This window comes from Sarcophilus harrisii, chromosome 2 (assembly GCF_902635505.1).
Source record: "Sarcophilus harrisii chromosome 2, mSarHar1.11, whole genome shotgun sequence".
Lineage (NCBI taxonomy): Eukaryota > Metazoa > Chordata > Mammalia > Dasyuromorphia > Dasyuridae > Sarcophilus > Sarcophilus harrisii.
In genome coordinates this window covers 295431525-295454779 of record NC_045427.1, presented here as the reverse complement: position 1 = coordinate 295454779, position 23255 = coordinate 295431525, and positions in this window count along the sequence as shown.

Sequence of the window (23255 nt, the reverse complement as noted above, 5' to 3'; positions counted from 1 at the left end):
TATATCATGTAAATAAAAGGCTATTAAATAAAAAAATAATAATAAAATAAAATATAAAAAAAAGAGATCACATGATATGAGTAAGGTTTATCTTGAGATCCTTAAACCTTTATCATATGTCCCTCTGATGTTTTATAAAAGTAGAAATCAAATATAACTTGCTTTTATTTTCAACAACATACTGGGAATGTTAGTTTCTTATCAGAAAAATAAAAATAAAAACAAAAACAAAATTGGTATACCGTATTCAACACCTAGGTAAGTAAAACAAAATAAAAAAAAAAAAATTAGGTGAATAATCAAAACCAATTTTTAAAAATTAGCCATTTGTCATCATTAACTGGACTCTATTCACATATTTGTTTTGACATCATATACGGTTGTGAGGTTTCAAGCCACAAGAACCTCAGAAATTGATTATTTTCCTTTACAAATGAGAATTGTATTACAAACAAAGCATTTGAGTATATCAATTGACATTTATAAGCCTTCTTGTTCTGACTGATGGAAAATGTATTGCAATTAACATATAATTATTTCATATATATTTACTATCATTTTATATGGAAAATTTCTAAAATATAACAAACCAAATCTTTCCTTGTTATCAATTAGAGCATATGAAGTTGTTTTCACTCTTTTGAATCATAAAGAGACAATTTATTGACAAAAGATATATTCGGAAGTTTAAATAGCATGGTAGATAGAGTACTGGGTCTTGATTCAGGAAACTCATGTTCTAATTTTCTAATCAAGCCCCACTCCAGGCCTAGATACTTACTAGCTCTTTGACCTTGGCCAAATCAATTAACCCTATTTGCCTTAATTTCCTTATCTCTAAGATGAGCTGGAGAGGGAAATTGCAAGCCACTTTACTCTCTTTGCCAAGAAAAGCCCAAATGGGGTCCCAAAGAGTTAAACATGACTGAAGAGCAATAACAAAAAAAAAATCTACTATGCTTTTTAGTTAATTGAGATGTCAAGTTTATTGTAGTTTGGGTAAATTACACTACAACACTAATAAGTTCGTGGCTATAGTTAAGATGTGGAAATGCTTATCTCTTAACAATCTGGTGATTTGCATTTTAGGGTAATTGCTACACAGCTATTTCTAGACTGACAAGAAATTTTTTATAGTTTCAGACAAATTAGTAGAGATTCCAAAGGATGAAAATGTATAGGGTTTACAGATATCATAGGTATTCTGAGACTTAATTTATAAAATATTATGTTACTTGCATTTATGATCCATAAGGACACTTGTAAATTGCACCTTATAGCTTCCTCTCTATCATTTGTAACTTATATTCATGCCCTCCATAAATACCCCATAGAGAGCATTCTCAATACACAAGAGGCTGTTTTGTAGCTCTTGATGTATTACATGGATGTTAATGAAATAAATAGGTTATTTCATCAGCTGAATATTCCTACTACATGTACTATAAATATCTTACTATATGAGCAGTTTTCTTTTGCTTGTTACATATTTCTGAAGGCATCCTTTATGCTTCTCTAAATTAAAAATGCTTCATTAATGATAATTTTCAGTTTCATCATACAGAATCACATGTCTCTCCACTGTTCTAAGAATGATTTTAAGCTTTAATTCTATGGAAAAAGTACCATGCCCTCCACCTAAAAGGGTGTACTTTTTTTTTTAACAAACTATATATATGATCTTGTAGGTAAAAAACAAAGAAAAGTCAAAAAAAAAAAAACTACCCTTTACCTCCTCATTCATCCCCAACAAGGACTATCTGCCATACTGATCTTCTAACTAAGGGAAACTACTTTTCTAAAACAGATATAAAAATATATATAAAACTTTCTAGATTTTGAATTAATAAGAGATAGCAGAATCTACTCTATGCATAAACAGATAAGCCATGATTTTAACCTAAGTTGAAAAGTTGGAAATAAAAAGACAATAGATGCATGCCTATTGGGATTTCACTTGGCATTGTGTGGCAGCCTGCTCAATGATACAGTGTTTATTTCATATGCATCTAGAAGAGATACACAACTGGCAGAAAATACGTAAGGCAACATCTGGTGGAGTAATGTGAACTAGAAATTATCCAACTGAAACTCATTGTCCAGGAAAGCAGTGTTAGGAAGGGACGGAGGGGAGCAGGGCAAGTAAGAGCAATTTGGTGACATTATTAGGTGATGGTTGGTTATTTTCCTTCATTCTCAAAGAGGACCAAAATGACATCACTGTGTTAGAGTTGATTTGCATTCCAAATTTTCCCTTCCCTTCCCCCCAACTACTCCCCTACATGGCAATTAATCCAATATATATTAAACATAAGAAATTCTTCTATACATATTTCCACAATTATACTGTGCAAGAAAATATCAGATCAAAAAGGAAAAATGAGAAAGAAAACAAAATGAAAGAAAACAATAACAAAAAAGTAAAAATATTATGTTGTCATCCACACACAATTCTCATAGCCCTCTGTCTGGTTGCAGATATCTCTCTTCATCATAAAATCATTGGAAATGGCCCGATTCATGTCCTAATTGTGAAGAACCATGTCCATCAGAATTGATTGTTGTATAATATTGTTGCTGCCATATACAATCCTGGTTCTGCTCATTTCACTTAATATCAGTTGATGTCAGTCTCTCCAGACTCTCTGAAATCATCATTATGATCATTTCTTACTGAACAATCATATTCCATAACATTCATATACCATAATTTATTCAATCATTTTATAAATGATACCCATTCACTTAGTTTCCAGTTCTTTGCCACTACAAAAAGGGCTGCCACAAACATTTTTGCACATGTGGGCCCCTTTCCCTCCTTTAAGATCTCTTTGGGATGCAAGCCCAGTACAAACACTGCTGGACCAAAAGGTATGCTCAGTTTGATAACTTTTTGAGCATGGTAACAAATTGCTCTCCAGAATGATTGGATCCATTCACAACCCCCACAACAGCATAATAATGTCTCAGTTTTCCCACATCCCCTCCAACATTCATCATGATTTTTTTCTGTCATCTTAGCCAATCTGACAGGTGTGTAGTTGTGTCTCAGTGTTTTCTTAATTTGCATTTTTCTGATCAGTAGTGATTTAGAGAATCTTTTCTTATGCTTAGAAATGGTTTTAATGTCTTCAGTTCAAAATTTTCTGTTCATATCCTTTGACCATTTATCAATTGGAGAATGGCTTGATTTCTTATAAATCAGAGTCAATTCTCTATATATTTTGGAAAGGATGTCTTTATCAGAACCTTTAACTGTAAAAATGTTTTCCCAATTTATTGCTTTCCTTCTGATCTTGTCTACATTATTTTTTTTGTAGAAAAACTTTATATAATCAAAATCATCTATTAAGTGTTCAATTACCACTCATTCTTTTGTTTTGTTTTGTTTCATTTTGTTTGTTTTTGTTTTTTACCACTCATTCTTTAGGATCAGATTATTTAGTTTCCAATTAATTTTTGGTCTATTTTATTCTGGTCCTTTATTACATGGGATTCTTATTGCATCATAATCTAAATAAGATTCATTTGTTATTTACACCCTTTTGTATCTGATTTTGTGGTTTTATGGCCTAATGTATGGTTGATTTTTGTGTAAGTTCCATGAACCACTGAGAAAAAAGTATTCTCCTTTATGTCTCCATTCAATTTTCTTCAAAGGTCTGTCATACTTATTCTAAAATTCTGTTTAGCTCCTTCACTTATTTCTTTTTATGGTTTAATTTGTCTAGTTCTGAGAGAGTAAGGTTTATTTTTTCCTATTATTTCTTTTCCCTTCTATTACAGCTCTCCCTTTCCTTTCCCCTTTCCCATCCTACTTCCCTATAAGGCAAGAAAAGTTTCTCTTTAAAGCTAAATATGTTTGTTATTCTCTTTGAGCCAAATCTGATGAGAGTAAGATTCACACAATAGTTGTCCCCCTCCCCTTTTTTCCTCAATTGAAATAGTTTTCTTTTCTGTATGTGTAAAAATGTTTATGGCAGCCCTTTTCATAGTGGCTAGAAACTGAAAATTTAATGGATGCTGAACAATTGGAGATCGGCTGAGTAAATCATGATATATGAATGTTATGGAATATTATTGTTCAGTAAGAAATGACTAGCAGGATGAATAGAGAGAGGCTTGGAAAGACTTACATGAACTGATGTTATATGAAATGAGCAGAACTAGGAGAAGGAGATCATTATACACTTCAATAACAATACTATATGAGAATCAATCCTGATGGAAGAGGCTGTCTTTGGCAATGAGAAGATCCAATTTAATTTTAATTGATCAGTGATGAACAGAACCAGCAAAACCCAGTAGATTCTGACTTTTAATCCAATCTGCTATCTGCCTTCATTTTATGGGGGAGTTTACCCCATTCACACTTATGGTTAAAATTATTAATTTTGTATTTCCTGCAATCTTGTTAACCCTAAGTTATGCTTTTCTCTTTTCTTTCCCTCTTATCGCCCTCCCCAGTATTAAACTTGTGAGCACCACTTACCTCATGCAAGGATCCCTCCCCCCACCTTAGGTTCCTTCCCCTTTTGTTAAACTTTTCCTTACTAATTTCTGTATTCCCTTCTGTTTAGCTTACTCCTTCTTCCTTTTTCACTTTTCTCCTCTCACTTTTCAATGAGGTCAGAGAAGTTTCTCTGTAAATTGAATATGTCTAATATTTTTCTCTTTAAGCAAATTGTGATGAGCATAATGTTCATCTCCCTCCCTTCTTTCCCTCTTTTCCCTCCTTTGCCTCTTCATGAGATGTAGTGTTGGAATCTTTACAAACTGTTAAGCCATTGGAGTTGATAGAGACAATAATTATCTAATTTGGCATGGTTCAATATGATTGATTTGATCTTAGAAGGAGATATTTTGGGCCAGAACTTGAAACAAGGTACTAAGTACAACTGATAGAAATGATGCTTGTGTTCACACCTTTAGAGAGCTCATAAGTATCTAAGTACTCAATGTAGTTCACACGTTTGGGAGATTTCAGGGATTAGTATGGCTTAGTATGAGATATCAGAATTCACACCTCCCTTAGGGCCAAAGAGCCCTCTGGGAGATAACCCAGAATCCCTCTCTCTCCAGATTGAGGAGTTAACCTTTGGGAGATCATATATATGCAGGAAGCTCTTAGAGCTTGGGAGAGTTACTTGGGAGCATTCCCAGGAGTTGGAGAGGAGCACTCTGGAAGAAAGCCTACAACCCCTATGTTTGAGGCAAGAGAGATTCATCATATCTTCTTCCTTGGTGCTGGCTGGAGTCAGAAGGACAAACCTTTGGATTTGGAGACATTTGGGCGGAGCTCTTAGAACCAAGCAGAGAGATAGGCCTCTGGGCTAACCGGGCTATATTGAAGGACACAATAAAAGGTCTGAACTCTTTTATCACCTGGCTGTGTTTTGGAAAAAGAACACAACAATGTAGTAACTCCTCTTTTCTCTTTTTATGATACTATTTCATCTCCACCTCTAACATCTTTTTTTTATATTATAACAGTAAAACCAAATTATACAATCCCAAGATTGGGTTTTACCTTTTTATGTTTCTCTTGAGTCCTATATTTGGAGGTCAAACTTTTTGTTTAGTTCTGGGATTTTTTTTTCAGAAGTAGATGGAATTCACCTCTTTCATTGAATGCCTTCTTACTTAGAAAAAAATGCTCTTTTTGGCTGTGTAAGTTATTCTTTGGCTGCATACCAAGTTCCTTAGCCTTTCAGAATATCAGATTCCAGGTACTTGGATCCTTTAATGTAGACACTTAGATCCTGAGTAATCCTTATTGTGGCTCCTCTGTATTTGAATTGTTTTTCCCCCTAATTGCTTGTAGTATTTTTCCCTTGGTCTGATACTCTTGGAATTTAACTACAATGTTTCTTGGAGTTTTCATTTTGGGAATCTCAGTAGGTGATGAATAAATTCTTTCAATGTCTATTTTACCCTCTGTTTCTATAACATTGCGACAGTTCTTTTTGAAGATTTCCTGAAAGATAGTGTCTAGGATCTTTTTTCCATCATGGTTTTTAAAGAGTCCAATAATCCTTAGATTATCTCTCCTAGAACTATTTTCCAGATCTGTTGTTTTCCCAAGAAGGTATTTGACATTTTTTCCATTGTTTAATTTTTTTGTGGGGGTTTTTTGACTGATTCTTGGTGTCTCCTCAGGTCATTCATTTTCATTTGTACAGTTCTGACTTTTAATGAATTATTTTCTTCATTTACTTTTTTATTTCTTTTTGTAATTGTCCAATGGAGTATTTTTTCTCCTTCACCTTTTTTAAAAAAATAATTATAACTTTTTATTAACAGTACATATGCATGGGTAATGTTTTACAACATTGTCCCTTGCACTCACTTCTGTTCTGATTTTTCCCTTTCCTGCTTCCCCACCCCTCCCCTAAATGGCAAGTACTCTTATACCTGTTAAATACATTATAGTATATCCTAGATACAATATATGTGTGCAGAACAGAACAGTTCTCTTATTGCACAGGAAGAATTGGATTCAGAAGGTAAAAATAATCTGGGAAGAAAAACGAAAATGCAAATAGTTTATTTACACTCATTTCCCAGTGTTCCTTCTCTGGATTTGCTGATTCTGTCCATCATTGATCATTTGGAACTGAATTAGATCTTCTCTTTGTTGAAGATATCCATTTCCATCAGAATACATCCTCATACAGTATCATTGTTGAAGTGTATAATGATCTCCTTGTTCTGCTCATTTCACTCAGCATCGGTCCATGTAAATCTCTCCAAGCATCTCTGTATTTATCCTTCTGGTCATTTCTTACAGAACAATAATATTCCATAACATTCATATATCACGATTGTAATTGTCCAATTGAGTTTTTAAATGAGTTGTTTTGTTCTATGGATTTTTTTCCCACATCACCAATTATATTTTTAGAAAGCTATATTTTTTTGGTTCACTAATTCTGTTTTACAGGGAGTTGATTTCTTTAGCTACTCTATCTTTAAATGAGTGGGATGACTTATCCAGACCCCCTTGTCAAGCTTCTCTTTCCTTTCTTCATTTTTCTTCTAGCTCTCTTGTAAGAATCTTTTAAGTTTCTTCTCTGAGAGTCTTGTGTGGTGGGGACCAGATCATATCCTTCTTTGGGGTTTCATATAGAGACAATCTGTTTTTAGTCTCCTCAGGTTTTGAAATCTGCTATCAGTATAGAAGCTCTCTATAGTTCGAGCCTGCTTTAACTTTTTATTCATTTTAATAAAAAAACAAAACAAAACAAAACAAAAAAAACAAATGCAGTCTGCTTTTAGGATAGTGTAATATTACCAAGCTACCTCAACAGACAGCAGGAAGTAGAAGTGAAGCAGCAGTGGGACAGCAATGGCTGCATTTGGATTAAGCAGTTGCCCTCTGAGATTGTGTCTGAGCCACTCAGGGTGTTGGGTGGGTGTGGCCAGGTCCCGAGAGACTCTGGCATTTTGGGGTTATAGTCTTTACCATTTGCATTTATATCTTTTCTGCTGATCTACTGGCTTGTTGCCAAAGAAACGTAACTCACACTGTGGTTAAGTTCTCCCTCAAATTTTCTACTTGATGAGACCACACCCAGGCCCCCTCTGGTTTGCTCAGCTCGAGATGCCTTCCATGCTGTCCCTGCCAACTTGCCTGACAATACACCTAGTCTAACCGTCCTCACCTGTGAGCAAAAACAGACCTTTTCTGACAAATTTCAAGAATATCTACTATTGGTAATGTTATACTCCCAATATTTGTGGATTTTGACATTCAGGCACCAATTCTGAGGCCTTTCATAAAATAAGTACTCTGAGGGCAAGGAAGCTTAGAAAGATGCATGTGTATTCTCCCCTATCTTGGCTCACCCCCTTCCCCCAAAGTCAATTTTCTAAGGAGTTATATGCCTTTTCCATTTCATTAGATCTATTTTGCAAGGAGTTTTCTTCAGATAATTTTTCTGTTTGATTTTTCAAATTCTCCTGCCATGTTTTTATTTCCTTTCTCCAGTTTTCGTCTAACTCTCTTTTAAGATCCTTTTAGAGTTCTTTCAGGAGAGCTTTGTGAGATGAGAACCAATTAATATCATCTTTTGGTGCTTCATCTGAAGATGATTTGCTTTTAGTGTCTTCAGGGTTTGAGATCTGTTCTCTTTTTTGATAAAAAAAAAAAACTAACTATGATCAGAGTTCTTTTTGCTTTTTTGCTCTTAAGCAAAACTTCTTATGAAGTCTGTTCTTAGAGAAAAGGAGAGATTGTCCCAAGCTTCCTCTGCAGGTAACAGCAGCTGTCCTGAGTCAATTCTGCTGACTTTAGCTGCTGGGTGGGCATGGTCAAGTCCTCTGCTATTTTGGGGTGGAAGGCTCACTATTTGCCTTTTGTATTTGTGTGGGATGTCTTACAGTTAATCTCCTGATTCACTGGCTTGTAATCAGAACAGAGTAAGTGAATACTGCTTTATTTTGGCTAAGATCCTCCTAATAGATTCCACATCAGTGGGAAGACACTACAAGACCTTGTATCCCTGTTCTGCATCTGTGTTCCACCACCTCTGCCCATTACTCCATCCCCATTTGAGTGAAACAGACTTTTTTCTGATGTTCTCCTAAAATATTTTCTACTGGAAATTTTTTTTTACATTTCAAATATTTATATGTTCTGTCACTCCAAATTATCTCAGTTCAGAGGCTTGATTTGGTGTTGATCTCAGAGACAGAAGGAAGACCTCAAAAAAATATGTCTCTCCTCTCTGCCATCTGGACTGCACTATTTTTTTTTAAATAATAACTATTGCTAACTGTATTTCCTCCCATTTATTTTCTTTCCTTTTACATTCTCCTTTCTCAAAAATGTTTTGCTACTGACTATTCCCTCCAGCAGTATGCCCTCTTTTTATGACCTTCCCGCTTCCCATGTCCTATCCACCTCCTAATTTTGTGTAGGGTAATATAAATTTCTATATTCCTACTGAATATGTATGTTATTTCTTATTTGTGCCAGTTCTGATGAGAGCTAACATTCACTCACTGCCCACCTCTCCTCCTCTTCTTCTCCTCCACTACAAAGCTTTTTTTTGCTTCTTTTTTGTCACAGATATTTTGCATTATTCCACTTTTCTCTTTTTCTCAGTACATTCCTCTCTCACATCTTCATTTCATCATTTTTTAGAAAAAAAGATACTATCCTTTCATATTCAACTCACATCCATACCCTCCTTCCATACATGTCTACATATATATACTTCTTCTAACTGCCATAATAATAGCAATATTCTAACGAATTACAAGTATCATCCTCCCATGTAGGAATATAAACAGATAAACCTTCAGTCCCTTATGATATCACTTTCCTGATTACCTTTCTATGCTTTTCCAGAGTTCTGTATTTGAAAATCAAATTTTCTGTTCACCTCTGGTCTTTTCATCACGAATGCTTAAAAAATATCTGTTACAAAACTAGGCATTGACCCACACTTAACAACGTACACCAAGATAAGGTCAAAATGGGTTCATGATCTAGGCATAAAGAATGAGATTATAAAAAAAATTGGAAGAGCATAGGATAGTTTACCTCTCAGACCTGTGGAAGAGGAAGGAATTTATGACCAAAAATGAAGTAGAGATAACAAATGACTACAAAATAGAAAATTTTGATTATATCAAATTGAAAAGTTTTTATACAAACAAAACTAATGCAGGCAAGATTAGAAGGGAAACAATAAACTGGGAAAACATTTTTACAGTCAAAGTTTCTGATAAAGAACTCATTTCCAAAATATATAGAGAATTGACTCTAAATTATAAGAAATTAAGCCATTCTCCAATTGATAGATGCTCAAAGGATATGAACAGACAATTTTCAGATGATGAAATTGAAACTATTACCACTCATATGAAAGAGTATTCCAAATCACTATTGATCAGAGAAATGCAAATTGAGACAACTCTGAGATACCACTACACACCTCTCAGATTGGCTAGAATGACAGGGAAAGATAACGTGGAATGTTGGAGGCGATGTGGGAAAACAGGGACATTGATACATTGTTGGTGGAATTGTGAACACATCCAGCCATTCTGGAGAGCAATTTGGAACTATGTTCAAAAAGTTATCAAACTGTACATACCCTTTGATCCAGCAGTGTTTCCACTGGGCTTATAGCCCAAAGAGATACTAAAGAAGGGAAAGGGACCTGTATGTGCCAAAATGTTTGTGGCATCCCTGTTTGTAGTGGCTAGAAGCTGGAAAATGAATGGATGCCCATCAATTGGAGAATGGTTGAGTAAATTGTGGTATATGAATGTTATGGAATATTACTGTTCTATAAGAAATGACCAGCAGGATGAATACAGAGAGGATTGACGAGACTTACATGAACTGATGCTGAGTGAAATGAGCAGAACCAGGAGATCATTATATACCTCAACAACGTTACTTTACGAGGATGTATTCGGATGGAAGTGGATTTCTTTGACAAAGAGAAGATCTAGCTCAGTTTCAATTGATCAAGGATGGACAGAAGCAGCTACACCCAAAGAAAGAACACTAGGAAATGAATGTAAACTTCTTGCATTTTTGTTCTTCTTCCCGGGTCATTTGTACCTTCTAAATCCAATTCTCCCTGAGCAACAAGAGAACTGTTTGGTTCTGCACACATATTGTATCTAAGATAAACTGTAACCTATTTAACATGTATAGGACTACTTGCCATCTGGGGAGGGGGGGTGGAGGGAGGGAGTGGAAAAATCAGAACAGAAGTGAGTGCAAGGGATAATGTTGTAAAAAAAAATACCCTGGCATGGGTTCTGTCAATAAAAAGTTATTAAAAAATTAAAAAAAAATCTGTTATGACTTCTGGCCAAGATGGCAGAGAGGAGGCCCACAATTGCATAAGCTCCATATTTTCTCTCAGAATTCATTTCATGACAAGGTTCTGAATCAATGCTTGATTGAAAAAAAAATCACAAAAAAGTTACCAAGAGAACACATCCTTGAAATTTGCCAGGAAAGGTCTGTTTTTGTTCGAGGGCAGGGAAGGTTTTAGATCAGGCTCAGGCTGAGGGCTGGCAGAGGCAGCAAGAGCACAGCAGGCAGTTCACAGCTGAGCAGACCAGAAGGGGGTGGGGTGTGATCTCAGCCAACTCTGAGGAGAGGGCTTTGTTACAGGATTGGATACTTTGCCCTGGCAGCAAGTCAGCAGACACACAAAGAAGCTAAAAACACAGGGGGTGAAGAATACTACCTATAGGACACTATATCTTGCTAAAGAGTAGCATAGATAATGAAGCAATATCAATATTAAACATATATGCACCAAGTGGTGTAGCATCTAAATTCTTAAAAGAGAAATTAAGAGAGCTGCAAGAAGAAATAGACAGCAAAACTATAATAGTGGGAGATCTCAATCTTGCACTTTCAGAATTAGATAAATCAAACCACAAAATAAATAAGAAAGGAGTCAAAGGTGTAAATAGAATACTAGAAAGTTAGATATGATAGATCTCTGGAGAAAATGAAATAGAGACAGAAAGGAGTACACTTTCTTTTCAGCAGATCAAGGAACCTATACAAAAATTGACCATATATTAGGTTCTCAAACTCAAATGCAGTAAGGCAGAAATAGTAAATGCATCCTTTTCAGACCACGATGCAATGAAAATTGCATTCAACAAAAAGCCAGGGGAAAGCAGACCAAAAACAACTGGAAACTAAAAAATCTCATACTAAAGAATGATTGGGTGAAATAGCAAATCATAGATATAATTAATAACTTCACCCAAGAAAATGACAATAATGATATATCATACCAAAATGTATGGGATGCAGCCAAAGTGGTAATAGAGGGAAATTTCATGTCTCTAGAGACCTACTTGCATAAAATAGAGAAAGAGAAGGTCAACGAATTGGGCTTGCAACTAAAAAAGCTAGAAAAGGAGCAAATTAAAAAAAAAACCCAGTCAAACACTAAACTTGAAATTCTAAAAATAAAAGGAGAGATCAATAAAATTGAAAGTTAAAAAAACAACTATTTAATTAATTAATAAAACTAAGAGTTGGTTCTGTGAAAAAATCAACAAAATAGACAAACCCTGAGTAAATCTGATTGAAAAAAGGAAAGAGGAAAATCAGATTGTTAGTCTTAAAAATGAAAAGGGAGAATTCACCACTAATGAAGAGGAAATTAGAGCAATAATTAGGAATTACTTTGCCCAACTTTATGCCAATAAATTTGACAAGTTAAATGAAATGGAAGACTACCTTCAAAAATATAACTTACCCAGATTAATAGAGGAAGAAGTAAATATCCTAAACAGTCCCATTTTAGAAAAGAAATAGAACAAGTTATTAACCAACTCCCTAAGAAAAAATGTCCAGGACCAGATGGATTTACATGTGAATTCTACCAAACATTTAAAGAACAATTAACTCCAGTGCTATATAAACTATTTGAAAAAATAGGGATTGAAGGAGTCCTACCAAATTCCTTTTACAACATAGACATGGTACTGATACCTAAACCATGTAGGTTGAAAACAGAGAAAGAAAATTATAGACCAGTCTCCCTAATGAATGTTTGTAATAGTCTGAGGCTTGAGTTCATGCCCTGAGGTCCCAAGCAAGTGAGGCTAAATAGTAATTGGACTATACGCTATTAAGATACATGCTTGGATAAAGAATGGCCCATGCCCACTCTCTGTGCAAGTCCTGATGTGTTGTACAGGAAATGACAATTTTGGTGGGTGGAGGCAGAGAGAGAGGAAGAGAGGCTGAGAGAGATTGCTGGCTGGGTTCGGTTCTGGTGGCTGCTGGTCTCGTGGCTTCTGGTCTGGCTAGCTTCTTGACTCAGCTGCTGACATTGCTATTGCCGATTCCCTTCTACCTCCGATCTTTCTTCATCTCTGTGAAGAATAAATATTGACATATGAAAAAAAAAAAGGTCAAGAATTTCAAGGGAATTAATGAAAAAAAATCAAATGAAGGTGGCTTAGCTGTACCAAATCTAAAATTTTATTATAAAGCAGCAGTTACCAAAACCATTTGGTATTGGCTAAGGAATACATTAGTTGATCAGTGGAATAGGTTAGGTTCAAGGGACAAAACAGTCAACAATTATATCAACCTAGTGTTTGACAAACCCAAAGACCCCAACTTTTGGGATAAGAATTTACTGTTTGACAAAAATTTCTGGGAAAATTGGAAACTAATATGGAAGAAACTAGGCATTGATCCAAACTTAACACCGTACACCAAGATAAGGTCAAAATGGGTTCATGACCTAGCCATAAAGAATGAAATTATTAATAAATTAGAGGAATGTAGTTTTTATTGCATCATGATCTGAAAAGAGAGCATTTACTATTTCTACTTTCTTGCATTTAATTTTGAGGTCTTTATGTCCTAATATATGGTCAGTTTTTGAATAGGTTCCATGAAGTGCTGAGAAGAAAGTATATGCCTTTCTATCTCCATTCAATTTTCTCCAAAGATCCAACATACCTAATTTTTCTAATATTCTATTTACTTTTTTAATTTCTTTCTTATTTGTTTTGTGGTTTGATTTGTCTAATTCTGAGAGTGCAAGGTTGAGATCTCCCACTATTACACTTTTGTTGTCTATTTCTTCTTGCAACTCTCTTAACTTCTCCTTTAGGAAGTTGGATGCCATACCACTTGGTGCATATATCTTTAATATTGATATTGCTTCGTTGTTTATGCTACCCTTTAGCAGGATGTAGTTTCCTTCCTTATCTCTTTTAATTAGATCAATTTTTACTTTTCCTTTATCTGAGATAAGGATGGCTACCCCTGCTTTTTTGACTTCACCTGAAGCATAATAGATTTTGCTCCAGCCTTTTACCTTTACCATATATGTATCTCCCTGCTTTAAATGTGTTTCTTGTAAACAACATATTGTAGGGTTCTGACTTTTGATCCAGTCTGCTATCTGCCTCCTCTTTATGGGGGAGTTCATCCCATTCACATTTACGGTTAGAATTACTAAATCTGTATTTCCTACCATCCTAATAATCCCAGATTGTGCTTTACTTATTCTTGCCTCCCCCAACCCTCTTTCCTCCTTTTAAACTTATGTACCCCTTTTGTATCACGATGCTTACCCTCTTTATAATCCCTCCCTCCCCACCTTTGAGTCTTTTCCCCTTCCTTCCCTTATTACTCTTTCTCTTTTCCCTTTTCCTCTCCCCCGTTTTTAATGAGGCGAGAGAGAATTTTCTCTAAAACAAATGTCAATTATTTTTTCTTTGAGCCAAATCTGATGAGAGTAAGATTCAAACAATGTTCCTCCCCCTGTCTAAATTCCCTCAGATATGATAAGTTTCCTTTGCCTCTTTGTGGGATGTGGTTTCCCTCTTTTTATCCCTCCTTCCCACCTTATTCTGCCATCATCCCTTTTCCATATCTACTTCCCTTTTTTATGTTATATCAGTACAATCAAATTATACATGTATTCTTTTTTTATATCCACAACAGAAATACAATTCTCAAGAGTTATTTTTACCTTTTCTGCATCTCTTGAGTTCTATGCTTGGAGATCAAATTTTTTGTTTAGTTCTGGTTTTTTCTTCAGAAACAAATGGAATTCATTTGTTTCATTAAATGTCCATCTTTCTTCCCTGGAAGAAAATGCTCAGCTTAGCTGGGTAGTTTTTTTTTTGGCTGCATCCCAAGTTCTTGTGCCTTTCAGAATATCATATTCCAGGCCCTTCTTTCCTTTAATGTAGAGGCAGCCAGATCTTGGGTGATCCTTATTGTGGCACCTCGGTATTTAAATGGTTTTTTTTTGGCTGCTTGTAAAATTTTTTCCTTAATCTGATAGTTCTGAAATTTTGCCACAATATTCCTTGGGGTTTTTATTTTAGGGTTTCTTTCAGAAGGTGTTCGATGAATTCTTTCAATGCCTATTTTACCTTCTGATTCTATTACATCTGGGCAGTTCTCTTTGATGATTTCTTGTAAAATAGTATCTAGGCTCTTTTTTTCATCATAGTTTTCAGAAAGTCCAATAATCCTCAGATTATCTCTCCTAGATCTATTTTCCAAGTCTGTCGTTTTTGCAAGTAGATAATTCATGGTTTTTTCCAGTTTGTCATTTTTTTTGTTTTTGCTTGACTGATTCTTGCTGTCTCAATGAATCATTAGTTTCTATTTGTTCAGTTCTAATTTTTAAAGAATTATTTTCTTCATTAGCTTTTTTTACTTCTTTCTGTATATGTCCCATTGAGTTTTTAAATGTATTGTTGTGGTCTGTGGAATTTTTTTTCCATTTCACTAATTTTTTTTTTTAGTGAATTATTTTCTTTTTCCAATTCACAGATTCTACTTTCTTGCATGTTCTTTGTCTTTTCCAATTCACAGATCCTACTTTCTTGGGAGTTCTTTGTCTTTTCCAATTCACAAATCCTACTTTCTAGTGAATTCTTTATTTTTTCCAATTCACCAATTTTGTTTCCCTGCACTTCCTGGGAATTTTTTAACTTTTCCCATTCATATTTCAGGAAGTTGTTGCTCTCTTGTAAGGCTTCTCTTTCCTTTCCCCATTTATCTTCTAACTCTCTTTTGAGACTTTTAATGGTCTCTTCTATGAGAGCATCATGTAAAGGAGGACAGTCTGATGCATTTTTGCTGTTTGAGGTCTGTTCAGGTTTGCTGACCTGCTCTTTTTCTCCATAGAAGCTGTTGATCGTTCTTTTCATCTTTTTATTCATGTTTTAAAGCCTTTAGGGTATGTCTCCTAGGCAAGGGGGTTACCAGCTTCCTCTGCAGAGCAGGGAGAGATGTAAACCGATTTCCAGCTCCGAGGTATGGGAGTGCTCTGAGTGAGAGTCTTCCCTTCCCCCAACAGGAAGTGGATTCAGCACTGGCAGAGCTATCGAAGTGCCCAGTTGGGCTGAGTGGGTTAGCAATTGCCCTCGGTAGAGACTAAGGGGTGAAAGTGTCACTGCCCCAGGCCGGAGCCTCTTGTGGGACTGTGAGTATTAGCAGCTGACCACAGACCGCAGACCGCTGCAAACTCTGCCCAGGGTCTCTGCCTGATGCAAATCGGCCCTGGAAAAGCTCTATGGCCCCAAGCCGAGCTCCCCACTGCGCAGATTGGAGGCTAACCTGCGCTGCATCCTCCTGCCGTGCAGGATCACAGCTGCCCCAAGGAAAAGCCCCGTACTGCGGGTTGGGGCTGTGAGCTTGTGCTGAGATCTGTGCTTTCACTTTCGATTTGAGGCTCTCCTTAGAAACTAATTTCTCTCCCAGTCTGCGCTGATCTCCCCCCTGGCCCTGGAACCAACCTTTTTTTGGCGAGTCTGCAGATTTTCTTCGGCAGGTGAGTTGTTCTACTTCTTATCTTTACGAATTGTAGCAGTCAAGACTATTTTTGAGGCTTGATATAATATTGACAAAGAGGGTAAGAGAAGAGCTTAGAAAGTTGCGTGTGTCTTCTCTGCCATCTTGGCTCCGCCCCCCCCATAACTACTTTCAATTTAGGTTTCATTACTGATGTTTTTTCAGAAATTTTGTTGAGTCATTTGTTTTTTTTATTGAAGAATGTTTTGGTTAAAAAATTAAATATTATAATCTTTACATCCACTTGACTAGTTGCTATAACCACTAATACTATAAATATACTGGAATTATCAAGGAGGAAAGCACCATTGTAAAACCTTTTGCTTTGTGGAACTCTTTTTTTTTCCACCCAAGATAATCTTTACATCATAAGTGGCATGACTGCTTGACATATGTGACAAAAATGATCAATTTAAATGTTTATGTTGCATGTTAATGAAGCTTAGTGTCTTATTTAGATAAATATTAAGAGTTTTTCTTCCTGTATAAATACCTTTCCTTGTGTACTCTTTTGCAACAGTTCGTCCTATGGACATAACTAATCTAAGTCACATACAAGAGACTGACTATATTCACTTGTATATTCATTCACTCATTCATTTATTTTGCATACTAAATGCATTCTGATATTTAGGAGAATTCACTGTCTTATTTGGCTAAGGTTGGTTTACTTTGTATTTGTCTGCTTATGTTTTTCTTCTATATGAGTTATAATCCATTTTTCGTATGATATTTCTATTTATTCTTCCTCTATTTGTAGATTTCCTCAGTTGCCTACCAAAGTCCACCTTTTTCTTTTGGCTAAAATGTAATTTCTAAACCACAGGCCACACATTTGACCTCTGACCTCTAATTCTCATTTCTTGGAAATGAGTGTAAGAGTAAAAGATGAGTGTACAAGTGAAATGAGTGTAAGAGTAAAAGATGACCTCCAAGAGATCTAGAAATCAAAGATGCCTGATTTTCTGATTTCTTTTTTTTTAATTACTAAATCCTAGGTATTTCCCAGTTCCTCTCCTTTCCTTATGATTCCAATAATGTATTCCTCTTCTGAATCCCAGCTCTCCAGTTTTCCTAGTGTATTGCTGCTTCATAATCCCAGCATGAAATGCCCTTAATTTCCATATGTTAAGACAAGATAGGAATCAATATGACAGAAACACAGGATACAATGAGAAAGGGAATTCTCACAGATATTCCATTTCAGCATGTCCAGGAAATATTCTAATGGAGTTTGTTTTTCAAAGTACTCAGATTTAATTTTGCTTATTCTAAAACCTCATTTTGGGACAAGAATTCCAACATCTTAATATGCTTTCTGACATTATCTAAAATGTATGAATCTTGAGGAAAAATAGAAATAGAACTTTGAACCCAAATTTGAACAAAATTCAGGGTATAAGTAAAAAGCAAAAATAAATAGAGGGGCTCTTCTTTTTCAGTATTCATAAATACCACAAACACTTCACAGAAAAGAAAATCAGTTTTGTTTTGTTTTTTAAGTTAAGTTGTGCTAAGAGAATTTCTTGAGCAGAAGAGATACAATGTGAGAAGGGTTACATAAATAATTAACCTTTGGAAATAACTCTTCCAATATGAACACATATATCAATAAAAATAATTACCAGATTTTATTCAGCCCCAGACAATGAGTGCAGTGGGTAATTTAAAAATCTAACTATATTTGCATATCAGACAGACTATTTCCCCCCCCCCCCATGTTATGAAAAGACTAATACACAGAAGCTCAATTATTAGTGTGTGAGGAGTATTGTCAAAGTTTGATTGACAAGTAATAACACCCCTCGCACCATAAAAACTGCATTTGGGGTTTATTTATAGAGGTTTCAAACCAATAAGCCATTTTCATAACATGTTAATGTTTGCTTGTGAGCAAGAAAATGAATGCTTGGGCTATAATTCTGACAAGGAGAAAATGATGATGATAATACAACTGAAGCTTTATCATAAGGTTTCTTATACCCTCTTTTAAATAGTCAGGCTTAACCATGAAGTAGAATATAACATTCTCCATCACAAGAAGAATAAATACCAACTTTTTTGTAATGTAAAGCATTGAAACAGCTCTCTCAAGATATTCAATATCTGACTCAGGTACATTGGAATTTCATTAGCTGTAAGGTTTCACTTTGTTTTCTTTCTGTGGCGGTGCTCCTCAAACAATCTGTTAGGTTTTTAGCATTCCCCAGAAATTCTCCTTTCATATCATATATATAGGAAAAAGTTTCATCCCATTTCACCACATAGTAGAGTAATCATGAGAATTTATTTTTTAAAAAAATCTTTGTAGAATTATTGCACTGGTGCTTAAAGTCAAAGGTCCAAGTAGGGCAAAGTGGTGAGGGTTTTGCTCAAGGAGACCAAAATTAAAGGATGCAATAATATTTTATCATAATTTTGAAAGAATATGCAGTTTAAAAGTTGTCATATTGATTTTTGTTGCTATATCACTCTCTCAATAAAGTAAAAACAACTTATTTGAATACCTAGCTAGAATACTGAGTACCTAACAAGAATAACTGGATAATTAAGGAAGCTATTACAGTGCATGCTGCTCCTACCCAGTCCCCAATAATGTGCATTTCAACTAAACTCCTTAATGACCACTTCTTCCATGTTAGGAGCAATATTTTGTTAGCATCAGTCACACAGTATTCTGGGATATATCTTTCTGTTCAGAGAGTATTATTTTGTTTACATTTTGCATTGCTTTTTATATATTTTACATACACATTTTATATATGTATGTTGTTAATATGAGGAAGTACTTAATGCTGCTTATCCAATTACCAAAAGCTCTGCTATAAGATTTAAAATTCGGAAAAGAATCAATCTAGCTCTCAATCTAACTTGTAGTTGTTAATCAATGTATCAGCTATGGAAAATCATCTGTCAATTAACTATTATTGTGATTAGCATGTGGAAACATCTATTTTGTTGTACCCTTACACAATCATCTTCAGTCATCTCCCCACTTATAGTTTTCTTGGTAAAGATAGTGAAGTAATTTGTCATTTCCTCCTGCAGTTCATTTTAGAGATGAAGAAACTGAGGCAAACAGGGTTAAGTGACTTGCTTGGGGTCATCCTATTAGTAAGTATCTAAGGCCAGATTTGAACTCATGAAGATGAATCTTCCTAACTCCAACCCTGGCACTCAAACCACATACATGCTAGGGACTAAGAGGAATGAAATGAAGTATCATTCATATTCTCTGACTCTTATATCTTGCAATCTAGTAGATAGATAAGATAGATTAATTATTAATTAGATATTTCTACATAAATTAAAGAAAAATATGTTAGGAACAAGTGATTCCATTGTTTCAAGAAATATCTCTACAAACAGCAAACTATCTCTAATTTGCCTCCATAGGATGTTGTCTGACAGAGATTTTAAGTGACTTATCTGTGATGGATCACCTTGTTAAAAAGTAATCAAAGAAAGTTTGCATAAGTCTTTCTGATTCCAGCTACAGATCTCTATCATATATAGTATATAAAAATAACATATGAGTTACAAACTATGAAGACAAGGCGAGCAGTATAAGAAATGCTACAGAGACCCATGACTGACAAATACTTGGTATGGGCACCAGCTAGGAAAACATTTTTTATGGAAATATTAATGAATTTCAAGGTAATAGAAAAATGATTTCAGAAGCTATGGTTGAGGATAACACGTAATAATCATGGAATGACTTCTTTTTTCCCCTCTTATTATGATTTTGCTATATCTTAATTTTGTACTTTTATTTAAAACACATTAGGAAGAAAAAAGATGAAAATCTTGCTGTAAGTCTCTATACAAGTCATGATAATGCAGAAAGCTTCTCCTGATAGACACTTGGATTATGCCTACATATTAGAATAGGATGGTTTTATTTCTTTCCATGCTGTGAACTCTTAACTTTAAACCAGGAATTCTTAAATTTTTGACAGGATCTTTTCTTCAAATGTTTTTGAATGAATAAAGTAAATTGCATAGTGTTACAAAGGAAAATAATTAAACTAATATATATATATATATATATATATATAATTTTTTTTGCTAAGTAAAAGTAATACATTTAATTCTATTCACAAACACTCAGACTTCTAGGATGTCCATGAACCTTAAATTAAGAACCCTGCTTTAGAAGATGAGCATGACAACAGTATATTAAATTTGTGTTTTTCAGCTTAAGAGATTTCTTTTTAATCATGATTGCATTTGATCCTCATTATACCTTGCAGAAGTTAAACCTATGTTTAACAGAAACAGGCAAGTTGGTCCAAAGAAGTAATTAACTTGCTCAGAATCACAAGTAGAATGGAGCTACACCAGAATCCAAGCCTGGGTCTTCTTAATCTGTGTCAGTAGCACTTTCCAACACATGAAGAAAGTGAATTAATTTAGAAAACAAAAGTGTAACTAGAGGAGCTTATAATAAAATAAGCTAAAGGAGACCAAAGAATATCATTATAGTTAGTTTGTAATCATTAAAGAAGTAGAAGCTGGATTAATACAACTTTGATAAATTGGACTCTAATCTTACCTAACCCCCCCAAAAAAAAAATTGATCTAAGTTCCTTCCTTGAAAATAAGTTCTTGGTTAGTATCTGGTATTAATTTTAGGGGGAAAGATATCTTGTGTTTTTAATCAGCAAAAACCTACCCCACCCCACCCATAGACAAAGTTTGGATAATTTTTGCCAAGGTAATTTCATTGTGTAAATCACATCCAATCAATCAATTGATTAAAAAACATTAAGTACCTGCTATTTGCCAGGCATATCAACGAAATTCTTAGTGGCCCCTCTTAGTTTTGCATGTTCCATCTTTTGAGCAGTAGTTCTGTCAACATCAGTTGTAAAGGGCTGAAACTCTTGAGTTCATACACTCTGAAGTTCAGACAAGCAAGCACTTAAGGCTAATTACCAATTGGCATTTGCTTGGAAAATGGCCCGCCCCACCATGCTGTGCTGGCTAAATTGGTTGGTATATAGGGAGATTGGGAGGAAGGATAAAAGGGGTGGAATAGGACAAGCGAGTGTGACTCTGGGTGGTAGAAGAAAGAGAAGATTCCTGTGTCCACTCTCTCTTCTCTGGCTTTGACAAAGAATAAAGATTAAGGACTTTTGCTTATCCTGACTCCAACTGATTCTGAAATATCCAGAGTGCTAATGTGGTCTTCACAATCAGTCACATAGTATTCTTGATTTGTTTTTCTTGCTATCATCACAACTTTATTAAGTAGCTAAAATATATTTTTAACCTCTATTTTATAGATTGGTCAAATGAAGTGGATAGACTAAGATTTGCAAAGTCACACATCATTTATGATGAAATCTCTTTACTCTTTATGTAATACTATTTTACTGTATTTAATAGCTTCTGTAAAATATGATTACTGACATGACTACACTTTCCCATTAGTCAACATGCCAAATCCTATAGAGATTTGGTTTGGGTTTCAACAGTCACAGAATCCTGCTTACAGGATATCAAATGGGGAAAAACAATAGGGGTCATTTAACTAATCCCATACCCTTCTCCCCCAAACAAACAAATTAAAACAACAACAAATTCTACAAGTCACCAAAATGTTTTTTTTTTTGGGGGGGGAGGGAGGGTGGGGAGGAAGGGAGAGCTTCTTGTCTGTCCTTAAAGATAACATTGAGAAGAAGCCCATTATTTTCTGAGGCAGTTCATTGTACTTTGGCATAGTGATAGTTGCTAGGAAGATTGTGCTTTATTTTCATGATTACAAGTCTGAATTCCTCTCCTCTCCACTCCTACACTTTTTTGCATTTTTTCTCCACATTTAAGGTTTTGGGGGACAAATGGAATACCTATTCACTAGATGTTTCTCTTATGTTAGGAGAGAATGATATACCCAGCAAATATTCCAATCATAGTTTCCTGCTATTTTGATGAAATTGTAGTATCCACTATTCTAAAGTTAAAGACACATAAAACAGCTGCTCATGCGATTATAATTGTTGCTCTATATTAGAAATTACCATTAAAAAGAAAATTGACACATAACCAAAAATTGTCATGATTATCTTAGTTTCAGACTTCAAACCCTGAAGCCATTTAGAGCCCTTCCTTATATCAAGTGCCTATTTTTAATTCATATAACATTTCCCTCTCAAAAAAAAAAGGCTCTTTAGTTTCCCTTTCTTTTACATGTTCACTGAGTCTATCATGAGCTAAGTACTCAAATTAAACACCTAATAATTTTCTGTTTATAAGAAGCATATTTGAAATACAGACACATACAATAGAATGAGATGGAATAAATATGATGATTTTAAACAACTCACAAAAATTAGTCATTGTAATTGTTATCCCATTGAAAGTATTTTTTTTATTTTAATGAAAATATTAAGAAAAATAAACTGGCTTAAAAGTATCATAAATAGTTGGAAAATAATAATAGAAAATGCAATGCACCAAATGGCATACAAACTAATGCCTTTAAAGAATAAGTGAATTGAAAAATGATATATAGATAGAAATAGATATTAACAGAACAATAGTAGAGAATTTTGATGGTAAATTCATATAGAAGAGGAAATACACCAGAAAGAGGAAAATATAACACTGAATTAATTTTGGGCAAAATAGACTTTTTTGACTTCTTCAATATCTCAATGAAAATATTATACAATAAATATATTTCTTATGTCCTGGGGCATAAAAAATTAAAACAATGTAAAAACAGCTGATGAAATAGATACCTTTTTATATGGTGAAATATGATAAAATAATAATGAATACAGGAAGTATTTAACTAATGTATGAGATGTATGTATTATAAGGAAATACAAATTGCCATCTTAAAAGTTTATTAGATTAAAGTAAAAATTACAAAATAGTAAATTATTGCATTGATTTAAAAAAATATCTG